The sequence below is a fragment of the Aythya fuligula genome, chromosome 3 (genome assembly GCF_009819795.1).
Source record: "Aythya fuligula isolate bAytFul2 chromosome 3, bAytFul2.pri, whole genome shotgun sequence".
Lineage (NCBI taxonomy): Eukaryota > Metazoa > Chordata > Aves > Anseriformes > Anatidae > Aythya > Aythya fuligula.
In genome coordinates, this window is record NC_045561.1 from 10,078,616 (window position 1) to 10,091,626 (window position 13,011).

Here is a 13,011-nt window from a genome sequence, read left to right on the forward strand (position 1 = left end):
AGTTTTGTTCTGCGGGATCATTATTCAGCACATAACTCTTTCTGTGTTCGTTTATATTTAAAGTCAGATCAGGCATTTATTTTCCTGAGACTTTTATGAATTCATACCTATATTTTCATCTCTCATCATAAAGCAAAACTGCCTGGATTATGTCAGTTCTGTGCTTTTTTTTGCAGCAACATAAAAATATATTATATTATTGCAAAACACTATGTCACAGAAATCATATAGATGTCAGGCTAAAAGGAATCTTAAGAGGGCATCCAGTCTATCTTCCTACCCAGAAGTGGGATCAAGTTTACTTCCAGCCATGACAGATGCCCGTCAAACTTCTTCAAACCTTCAGAGGAGAGTCCACGGCATCCCTAGGTAACCTGCTCCAGTGCTGAACACTCCTGTTTAGACAGACATTGTTTAAATAACCAAGAGCCTTGCTTTGCTACCAGCAGAGCCAACCTCCAAATCTATTTTCACATCTTTAATCCACACCTTAGGTTAAGTCCAACCCTTTGAAAACATCGACGGCTGGATGTAAATCCACCGATACTCTGCACCTTTAGAAAGTAAATTAAAGATGGAGCCGTGATGACTATCAAGGTAGATAGCAGCTAGCAGAGATCAGGGTCAGCAGCACTGCTGAGAGGTAGGCGGGTGACACTTCTCATTAAGCCTGAGCAAGAAAGAACACTGATCTGCTAAATCTTGAGCGCAGTTTGGTTTTTACAGAGCCTTCTATTAAACGTGTAAAAATACGGTATTTCCTATCCCACACTCAATGGACACCCCGAGTGATGGATCTGCCTCCTTTTTCTAACATCTGCCTACTAGAAGACTTACGCCTTCCCTCAGACATCTTTTCTAGATAAACACGCACAAATCTTTCCGTCTTTCAGCACAGAATATATTTCCTAAATCTCGAACCGCTGGGGTTGTTTTCCTGGAAGATAGCCACTTTTCTGCATCACTTTTCAGAAGTCCAAAACCAGACCCGAAAATCCAGCTTCCGACTTCTTGGCACTGAACAGAGACATCTTGCACACACCGCTCCTGCTCGCACACTGCATGCTTAGAGTTGCTCTTTTAATGCCATTATTGTATTATTTTTTTATTCGTGTTCTACTCACCAGGATCTACAACTCCATTTTCTCTCCTGCTGCCATCTCTCTGCATATTTACAGATTATTGTATGCAATAATCTGTACCTTGCAGGTTAATAATGAGTGTCACAATGCTGGTTATGTTTTTTTTTTTTTTTTTTTTTTTTTTTTTTCACCAACATCTCATGTTCTTTCTTGTTTTTAATCCTGTTTTCTAAAGATCTTCTGTAGCCTCTCAGCATCCCACCATCCTTACGTTTTTCAGTAATAAAAAAATCAACTAGAACTAGACCCACAGTTAACCTCACTCTGAAAGCAAAAGGAAATACTCATTTTAGCAGGGTGCTTAGCAGAGCGCCACTAACTACTTTCTCAGTGCAGGATTTTATAGAGTTTGGCCATCCCCTGTTACTCAGGCCAAATTCTTGCAGTTTCCATATGAGCCACAGTGTCAAAAGCCTGGCTTAAGTCAAGATGCATCGCATTCACCACTTTCTCCTTATCCACACTAAGCCACTTTCCCTGTGAAGAAAGAAAATTAGATTGGCTTAACATGATTTGTTCTTGACAAATGTGTGTTGACTCTTTTTTATCACCTTATTATCTGGATGGTGCTTACACACGGATTGCTTAATAATTTGTTCTAGTATCTTTCCAAATATCAAGGTTAGACCGACTCGGGCGTAATTCCCAAGACCCTCCCCTTCCCCCTTTTTAGAGGATAGATGCTACAATCTGCTCGCAATCTAGCGCAGAAAAAGCAGCGTGCCTGGAAGAGAAGCGAGAATTTGTGTGCATCGCAATACCTACATTCAGAAATTTAGGCAAGAAACATTTAACTGTTTTCTAGGAAGCGTAGGCCAAAACGGTAAGTTGAATTTATCTTCTGCATTATCTTAGGATGAGACAAAAATAAGCAAAGTCTAGGGTACATGACCAGAAATGAATGTTATATAAACAGCATCATTCATTGTCACAGAAATATGATCGCTGTTATGTAACCTCTCCCAGCCTCCTGCCAGTGGATGATTATTTCCTACAGAGTATTTTCCACTGCTTTGCTCAACAGAGATTTAAGCAAATCAGTAAATAGCTTCCCCCTGCTTCCATTGGGAAGCTGTTGCGTGGGTATATAGCTATCAGCTTGGCCTTACAGAAAACAATAATGTAATGCTGGGTCACGTATTTAATAGCAGCTAATTATGACAAGTAGGTAGCAGTAACACTACCCCTCCTCTCTTTCTTTCCTTCGGACAACTCCTTCCATCCACAGGTACTACACCTACCTATTCTTCTATTGTTTCTCCTCTGGTTTCTGAATAGCTTGTACTTTGTGTTTCCATTGGAGGCAAGCACGCATTAGCACGGGCAGAGGTAACTGGCAAGGCCAGGAATGCCTGACCTCGTGTTTTCTGTGTCCTTACACCCAGTCACTCCCATCCTCCTGCTGCCCTCTGCCACAGTTCCTAGCAGAGGGATAGGTCAAAGAGGCGGCCTTGCAAGAAGGAAGGAGAGCAAGAACACCGGTATATCTAGCTGTGCTGTAATGCCACTGCAGCAGAATTTCTTCTTAGCCACAAGGCTGCACTGTATGGAGAGCTCACCTGTTGACAAATCAAGCAGGATAGGTCTCGTGCAGAGAACAAACTTTTGAGGACCTTCTAAATGCATTGAAAATTGAAAACAATATTTAGGAAGGATTATTTTGGATCTAAGGGTAGACACAAGGAACATTTTCATGTGCTTATTTTAAATAGAGATTAAAGAATGCTCAAGCCTGCTTATTTTTAGCAGTTTGAAAAAAAAAAAAAAAAAAAAAAAAAAACAAACTACCTCTTCATAAAGTATTTTTGATTCAGAATAAACACAGCTAGAATGCTGCACGGTAACACGTTCATATTTGTTCACTTAGCTATGAAGGAATGCAACTTCTGCCCTTACCATCACTGATGTTTATGACATAGACACACACGGAGAAATACACACATGCACACAAGCAGCTGAACCCAACAAAGCTAAACCTAAACATTATCTAAATACTGTCTAGATGCTTTAGTAAACCTATACTGAAATTCCCAAATACAGACCTTGTCGGTGAAGGTTGAGACCTTGTTAATTCCAACCTGTCACTTCTCTACTTTTCTCCTGATTTACTAATTTAATCCGATCCAGTTTCATTCAAATAATTCTGGTAAACTGATGTGTCTGGAGGAGAATAGACTCTCAAGCTGCTCACATGCCAGCAAGTACTCCACTCCTACCACTATTCCAGCTATTTCAGATATGCTCTGCCCATTTCTATTTGTAAGACGTTCGAAGACTCAGGGGTTTGCAACCAGCTGAGAATGCACCGAGTTCTCATCATCCCAATGGCTGCAGAGATTTATTTCTTTATACCAACCCTTGCATCTATTGAAATAAATTGGGATTCGTTTTGATGTTGACTTTGGATACCCTGTAATCTGCTCTCCCATTCAGATAGTGGCTAGGAGTGAAGCATAGCTGCAGTATCATATGATAAACCCACGGCACGGATAAATGCTGTTTCCCATTCTCCATGCATTTAAATCAGAGGTAGTTGACCTGTTTAGGATATAATCTATTCAGCTAATAAAATCCAGCTGGCACGTAGTAAAACGTTTTAATCCATGATCCATGCATATACTTCTCTAGAAACAAAGATGATTACAGACTGTAGCATATAAAACTTGCCCTGAGCTAGAGAGCCAAAGCCCTTTAGCACAGAGACATTTCTGAATTGTGAACTTTATAAAACCCAACCCATAAGTTCTGCAGATGTAGCTTATTGCTGAGAAAAAGCTAAGATGTTAACTGCCAGTGTTAGCTCATGTAAGCTGGTATTTGTAAGAAGTGAGCTGTATAACTTGTATTATTTTTCTCACCTTTCCTGTATAGTAAAACCAAGCTATTGTAAATTAAAGCTTTTTTTTTCTTCTTTTTTTTTTCTTCTGTGGATTGTTTTTGGAATTTAATGGATGTGGTTTTGTCCTCTGCCATTTCTAAAAACTGTACAAATCAAAGTGTATTTTGTAAAAGCATTTTACTACCTGTTTAATAACTTTTTAAAAGGTTCTACTATTGCGTCATGGGACTACATATATGGCAAGTCTTCTCCTTCACGGACAAACAAAGAACATATCCCAGTAATGCTTGGTAACATTAATGGCAGTTGCCCTCCTGAAATCCCCTGTGCATTGTAAGTAAAGATATCCAGAAAAGCTAGTTCGCTTGAAACCTGATTTAAAGGCTTGGGGTTTGGACACAGATCCATACAAGCTGTTTAGCAGCCGATTATCCAGACTGTATCAGTTTTCCTTAATTTTATGTCTGCCTTTGACTATAATTTTCAGTTGTTTTTATCCAACAGTAGAAAGATATAGAAGGCAGATCAAGATAATGCACAGAGGGATGCCTTAGACTGACCACTGACAGCTATTTCCTTCACCTGGCTGCAGACAGACACCACCCAGTTCTGAGTATCCACGGTAGGACTTAGCCAGAGGCTTTTCCTTTTGGCATTTCATATTTTGGAGAAGCTTCTTTGCATGCTAATAAAGATGCCAGGAAGACCAGCTGCTCCTAAACAGTTTGCGGGGAAGCAGATATAATTAATTCACAAGTTGGAAGCACATTTGACAGAGAGAATTGTTTTGTTACCCCCAAACAATTGAGAAGCTCATATGTGAAATGTACATGCAAGTACATCTGCTCTCACTTAAATCCCATACATTTAGGCTGTCCTAACTGAAGACACTGTAGACAAGTCTCATAGCTAGCCATGAAGATGATTTGCAGAATAATCTAAATACTGCTGTGCAAGGAAAAGCTTGATCAATAGGCCCCATAAGTTAGGAGCTATGAACTCACAGCACTTTAATGGTTTGTCCAAGAACATTAAGATCAATCAATGTCTGCCCAGCCAGCCATGTTTACCAGGGCCTTGCTCTTCTTTGGGTCATCACAACCATGACTTCCACTAAACTCAATGCTCAAGACTCACAGCAGTAAGAACGTGATTATTTAAGCATTTTCTTCTTGCCTTTTTTTTTTCCCCAACCATATTCACATAAACTTGTCACCCATTTGCATACATTTGAACAGTCTTCCTGACTATAAGGCATCTGCACTTTTATGTTCATTTCCCTGACATCTGGAGTGCTGTAAATTCAATGCTTGCCTTAGTGTTGTTTTTTTTTTCTTTTTGTCTCTCTCTTTCTCCCCCAAAAAAGTGTTGGCAGTAGGATGGATCAATCCAGCCACATTCAGATCCAAACTCGCTGGAGATTTCCAAGCCTGAATGACTCAAACTGGACCAAAAAGTTAGAGCGGCGGAAAAAATCCACCGGTACTGTCTCTGGAAGGAAAAAAGCAGCGTTACCATTCCACCACAACACGATTCAAAGGAAAATATTGACAAAGGAAGAATTCACGAGATTAGCTACATGGCTAACGTTGCTTCAGAGCACTTGGGAAGAGCCTGACCTGCTCTCACCTACTTCTGCTACCTCTTTGCTGGCTTCAGCAGGTGTTGATACTGGTACCCAAGGGGAAACACATCTCAGGAGGGTCAGGCTGAGGGATGGAGCACTGCTACAGCTTCCCTTCACCTCTCCCTTTGGACCACGAGACAGGGAAGAGAGCACCCCACCGCTGAGCGTGGGGTACTGGACACTGCACAGTGAGCGTGGAAGCTCTGTGTTTGTTTCACGGGCACGTTCAGAGTAGCCAAGCACCCAATAGGGCCAAATGAGAACTGCTCCGTAGATCTCCAAGGTATTGCAACACACAATGCAAATGTACAATTAAGTTTTGCAAATCTGGCCAGACACCAAAGGCTTTGAAGTTGGCTGAACACAAAGTTCCCTGATTCTTCCCCTGACTCTCAGCTTTCCCTGCAGACTGAAGCAAAAAGTACAGATAATACAAGGCTGCTCATTCTTCTGTTGCCCGAACACTGATCTATTTTTCTTGCTCCGCTGGGACGGATGAAATAAGAGAAATGAAAACAGGGCCAGTCTGGTGTCTGTTGAGGGATCATCTCTTACTAACCAAGAAATGGCAAAATCCTCCTAAAGGTTCTTTGGGGAATATTTATTTTGTCCCGTGCTTTTACTGTAATTGTGTTAATCCAGTAGATTTGCTAAGCAGTAAAGCGTTAACTGGCATGTCTGCGGAATGCTTATTGGGTAATGCGTCTGCATGGGAAGAAGACTGAAAACGTAGTTTACATAAGGGTGTGGACCATATGTGACAAAGAATACATTATGGTATATGTTTCCTTCATGGTAAAATATGATGAGGTAATGGGGAGCAGGGTTAAAAGCTGAAGAGCCTATATTTATGTGTCAAGTTCAAGAGGTCGTTTTAATTTCTAGAGCCGATCAATGATCAGCAAAGAGCTGATCAAACTTCAGCTCTGCTTCTGTGCACGCTCCTGTAGCCTGGGAGGGGTAACTACCGTGTGTCCATCCACCTACCAGCTCCTGTGCTGGGCTGCTTCTGTTCCCTTAACCTGGCATTGGAAGTGGAAAACATCGTGCCAGGCACTGCAGAAAAGGCAAGTGAAAAGGGAAAAGAGTGAAGTTAAATTGTGTGAACTGACAACAGCGAAAAATCGGGGTGCTAGATCACACCTGCAGCCGTTTTGTGCATCACTCACCTTCAAGTCTTCCCTACACGTAGGCCACCTCTTATCCGACCCTACAAGCTGTGGGGTACATCAGGGGAGCGCTCCCAGTTTCCTTTTCTCTCCCTACCACGTTACGCTGCCCACAGCCTCCAGGATCACACGGGATCCCCAGAGCCCACAGCTTCTTTTTTTCTTCCTTCCCTTCTTTGCTGTTGTTGGCTGCTCTCACTGCTAGGGCTCAAGTCCTGTCAGCAGAAGCTTTGCAGCGGATGCACGGGGAACCTGCCTAACGTGCTACGAACTGACACCGTTCCAGCAGTAGCCAGTGGTCTCACATAACGCAGTTATTTTTTCCAGGCCTGTTTTCTTCTTCCAGCTGAGCTCCCAAAAGGCAGCGATGCTTTAATAGACCCGCACAGTGAAAAAAAATGAGCAACAACAGCATCCAAAAAGCTTTTGTTCGTTATTGCATCCAGCCCTTCTGGAGTGCTGAGACGAACTGGAGGGCGAGCTTGGCCAGGGCTTCCTGCCTGAAGTGCTGCTAGTGCCTGACAAAGGCTTCACGTGCTGGAGCTGCCCTGCTTTCTGCTGCATTACCTGAGAGCTAACGAGGTGGGCAAACGGGGGTAGCAAATGATATGGGGTCTCAGACACCTGCCCCTTTCTCTCCCTTCCTTTGGCACGAGGACACCTGGCCATCTCTGCAGATGCCACATGCACAAGAGTTTTGTAAAGCATGGCGAAAGCCTGGGCAGCAGAAAGAGAAGATAAAATCCAGTGTTCAGGAACCACAGAATGACTTTTTTATTCTTGTTTCTGAAACAACCTCAGAGGTTGCTTCCCTTCCAGCAGGATCAAAGGCTCTAGAAGCCTTTGCTGCTTCTGGAAAGCTCTGCTGAGAGGTTTTCAAATCCACGTTGACCAGAAGCGCAATAAGCAATTTCCATCACCTGCAGAGCCCTGGCTTACAGTACAGCGAGCAGCTTGGGGCCAAGCCTGGTCCACACTAGATACAAGAAACAACCTGAGAAACTGCCAAGGTGAGAGCCTGCCTGATCCACAAGAAGTCTCACCAAATGCAAAGCCAATCATGGAGATGCCAAAGGTTTGCACAGGCACAGCTGTGCTGAAAGGCTGCCCGTTCTGTGGCTTCCTCCTTCTCACCATAAAAAAAAACAAAGCTGCAAAAAACAATCCCTTAACACCTACGAGGCTCCGTACACGCAGCTACCTACATGCAGCATGTACATCTGCCTCCCCTTCATCCCTTCCACCTCCCCGGGCTATGGGCACAGAGCCCCAGATGAGCAGTTTCAATTGCTTGAACAATGATCTTGGAAGTAAAATATTTCCCTCATCGCCACAAATCTTTATAAGTAGCGAAATAAACACCACAACATGCCTTCTTCCAACAGCTGGAAAATTATGGTCTGACTTAAATGACATCATTCTGTTTTCCTATGGAATTTCAGCGCTGGGAGATTTCAGGGAGGAACTGCGTGGTGGCTCGAGTCGGGGTGCAGGACGGTGTCGCAGCAAAGTGGGCAAACCAGAAGAGGGTGAAGCTGTCTTAAATAGGCCAAACAAACGTTCCCAGAAAAAAAAAAAGAAAAAAAAAAAAAAAAAGGAAAGATTCCTTAAAAACCCATCAGACAGGCTGCTCTTTTGGCTCTCAGTTCCAGCCTTCAGCAGCCCCGTCCCATCTCTAACCTCTGACACGATGTTGCTTCTCGTCATCTCATATTGTTCTTCCCCTCTGTCTTACTAAGCCACTAAAACAAAGATATGGAAGACGTACCCCAGTGAGGAAATACCTCTGTCAGAGCAGCTATGCAATTCTGGCAGCTCTTCAAAGGAGACAGCGCTGGATCTACACCCTTCATTATATGCTCAATTGTGGATGTCATCAGAAGGCGTGGGACCATACCGGCTGCACTGCAATCCCCTTCGTTGCATGGAGGCTTGATGGAAAAGAAAGGCTTGGTCCCAGCAAGCTCCAGAGCCAAGTCCTGAAGCGTGACTCTAGAGCAGAAGACAGACTGCAAAACGTGAGGTGGTAACAGAGGCAGAAATTGCACGTGGCCAGTTGCTGAGAAGAGACAATCACCAACTTCTAGCAGGAAGCGGAGGCTCAGGTTTCCTGCGTCATCACATTCGGAGATGTGGGCTTCAGCTAATTTCTGTGCTAAGCTTTGATCAACGTGCAAATAAAAACAGCACTTTTCTTTTTCTTCCCTCCTCTCCCCTGTTTTGCTTTCCAATTCCTTACCATGCCATGGCCTCACCAGCAGTAAGACATCCAGAGCTCTGTGATTTTCATCAACAAGCCCCAGCATCATTACAGGTTTGGTCAGCAGCTCTGAAAGTTTCTCAAGCACAATTCTAACCCGGTAGTAGGCAGTGCAGTTGGGCACTTCATAGATGGATCCAAAAATCATTGAAGCCAGACAAATTCTGAATTGTCCTTGGCAATCCCTGCTTTGCTGTAAAACTACCTACTTATTCCAAATTGCAGTTGTGGGAAAACAGCAGCAGCGCTGGTGCTGACTTCAGGTAGTAATCAGGCTGAACACGAAATCAGAAATGAAAAAGGGCAGAAGAAAATGAGAAACATGGTTTCTGCTTTGCTGAAATTCCTTATCTGTTTAACTCCTATAGAAGTCCTTGAAAAATCTTTTCAGCGTTCCTGAAACAACCCAAACTTCAGTAGCTCTGGTTTGTATAAACCTTCTTACTTTCTCCTCTTGACCCTCCTCATTTTCCCTCTTCTGTTGAATAGTCCTATATTTAACCCAGGATGCCAAAAAAGCTAAAGTGTGTGTTAAAACTTCCTCCAAACCAGGAATAACACCTGCCCCTACCTTGCCAAGTTTTTCTACATCCTTTTTTGTCATGCAAAAGAATGGACATCGTACGTTCAAACCTGAAATTCCATACTTTTGTTAACTTTGCTTGCTGTTGTTATTTATAAGCAATTCCACCAACTTATTAACTTTCAATTGCCATAACGGCTTAGCGGGGTCGAGAAGAAAGAGCAGTGCTTCAATACTTCAACAATGAGGAACGAAATTGATGTATAAATGTGCATATCACTTTAATGTAGCCAGCCCTATATATACACATAATTTTGTGTGATTTATATCCCTAATTAGATTCCCATGGCAACATTCTTCAGCTAACAATGTGTATCATAATCACCTTTTCTTCATACAAATGATTTCCTTAACTTTGCATGCATAACTTAGCAGCTTTTATTTTTAAAACTCGTGTTAACAGTTTCTCTCTTGTTACCAGTAGGGGTGCTATGATAAGAAACTAATTTGCTGTAAAAATTACTCATTTGTCAAATAAGCATTAAAATAATTGTTCCCCTTTTGACTGTTACCCTGCTGTTTCCAGTCATTTTCAAAAACTAAATTATTTACTCATTTGAAAGTTCAGCTGTGCATATTTTAATTGATATTCCCTCATAGGACTCATATTGTTAATGACAATAATTAACCCGAAATGGCTGCTAAATAATTATGCTGAAAAGATACGAAGTATTTGTGCAGAAAGTAAAATCAGCATTTGAGAAACCATCAAAACGTACAACTTTCCTATTTTATGGCAAAGCGCAGTAATAGTTCATAATCAAATTAAGGATGAAAAGGAAAAATGTAGATTACATGCTTTGATGCAGAATACTTTATGTTTCCAATATAGTATGGTATTCTAGCTAACAATGAGTACTCAGTCATTTTAATAAATCCCTAGGATTGCTATTCCAGATAGCAATATAAAGTATTCTCATGAAGTCAGTGCAGTTAGGAATGTGGTAAACTATCCATTAATAATATTTCTGTGCCATCTATCTCTTGCATTTCATTCCAAGGAATCAGACCCCTGTAATAATTTATAGCTTATGGAATTAATGCTGAAGGCTCTCTTCTGGCAAGCGTTGTTGATTTCAGTGATGATAGCTAAAAGCTATTCAGACCCAGCTTCTTTCTCTGGACACACCACGGGCCAGATGCATTACCGACCTATTGTTTGCGTAACCATTTCTACTAGCACAGAAGTGACATCATTTTTGATTTAGTTTCTTCGCTTGTCAATAGTGCAAGTTAAGGGTGAAGCAAGCTCCATATGTACTGCGAAATAAAGAGACAGGATAGGTTTGTCTACAAGGGAAACAATCTGAGTTAACTAAGGATGTGATTTTAATGTGGGTTTCTATATACAACTATATTAAGCCCATGTGGACTCACTCATTCAGAATTAAAATAGCCCTAATTCACTTTAATCTAATTCACTTCCAAAGACCACAGAGGGGTTTAAAGTTGTTTAATCTATTTGAACAGCTCATTTGAATCCACATGCCTGACTGTCCCCACAGACACCCACACAGACAAACAAAAACCCAATAAAGCAGTGGTGAGGTTAAGAGCATGTTGGCAGAAAGTTTGACTTCATGGCTTTTTGACGGAAAATTTGGTTTTCAACTATACCGTCTCTTTGAAGAAGGTGTTGACATTGAGTGCTCTAAATTTCTCTTGGAAACTGAATTCCCTTTCTTAAAGGCATCCCGAAATGCTGCCGCAGTGCTCCTTGGCTGAATGTCACACATCCCCATCGCCTGCAGACTGAGCAGCTGGCCTGACGCGCCAGGGTGCCAAGCAAAGGGGTAAAACCCAGGCGCATCAGACATATATTCTCGCTCCAGACCAATTTCCCTATTTTAGACCAAAACGTCTCTGGTTTTGGTTTGTTATAGAAAATTCATGATTTTGCATGGAGGAATAACACTCTCTCCCTCATCTCCTGCCTCAGGTCAGTCCTACACGAAAAGGCCTTTTCCCACAGCCCATGCCAACGGAACATCCCCAAAATCAGAAGGGTAGGTGCTACTGGCAATAAAGCCAAACGCTTGTCATCTATTTGGAGAACATTCCCTATATCATGGGTGCTAAGCTCTTCTAATAAGGATGCATCCGAACTCACAGCTTAAGTGTTTAAAAGTCACCAGCTCCTTACATTTTGCTCTCTTTCAGAAAGGGTAGGCTTGAAGGAAACACAGGGGCTCTGCTCACAGGCTCAGGTTGGTGCTCTGCAGCTGATGCATGGGAGCATTGGTTGGTCACATTCCTGCTTCTGTACCAGGTTTTGCAAAACAAATGATCTTCTATGGGCAAGTTTTCTAGATTTGAGAAGCAAATAGTGTCTAGCTCACATGTATGTTGTGGATTAAGCATAGATGTGTTGCCAACCTTTGCAATTTTTAGTGCGTTCACTGCAGAGGTTGCTCTCTAAGAATCAAATGGTTGCATGAGACTTAAAATAAGCAAATGTATATTCTTTGCTAGAAAAGAAAGCAAAAAATTCTCACCTGAGTGAACTCCAAAGCTTCCAAAAATACGCATATTCAGAAAAAAAGAAGTCTGCTGCTTTTGAAAAGGTAATTCCTAATTTGTGAATGCTCTCAGTTAGTAAAATGCTTCATTGCATCGATTTAAATACTCCTGGTCAGAGAATGTTAATATGAACACGTCTTTATCCACTTAAATCGCCTCCCCAATTCCTGTATGTTTTCACATGCAAAACCCCAGAGGTACGTGTGTAATCAGCAGCATTCAGAGCTCGAGCATGCCTCTCTGAAAGCTTGGCTTGATAGCTACCTTCCACATCTACTAAGTTACATTTTGGATTTTGAAATCAAGCACAAATAGCCAACAGACGAAGAGCATATTTATGAAAAAAAGAATGTTCTCCTATTAATTGCTCAACCTATTGCTGTCTGAAAAATAAGTGCAAGCTATTACTGGCACCAGATGACTCCCGGTTTTCACTGGCCAGCAAAGCTGCATCTGCAAGTTCAGTGAGATCAGTAAACACTGTAGGTTAAGTAACTGGTTACTAATATTTTCCTTGAGCTACAAAACTTTTAAACAAACAACAACTGTGATCGCGGTAACCTTCCAGAGGTTAACAGCATGCAGGTGGTCAAATTGAATTAAATGCAAAACAGACGGCGGCAGCATTGTAAACTGAAGATCTCGGTTAAGTTTGGTTCAAGAATTGGGTCTTCTTTCTCAAAATCCTCAACGATACAACACATAAATGTCAAAATGACAAAAATAAGGAAGTATGTCATAGACTAAGCATTTTAATGCCCTTTCTGGCTCACTTTTGTAGGCTGAGCTGTCTGTGTTGACCACATTTGATGGCATCAGTACTTGAGAGTGGCTGTGTGCACGAGCTTTTAATAGCTGAAATAAACGGAGG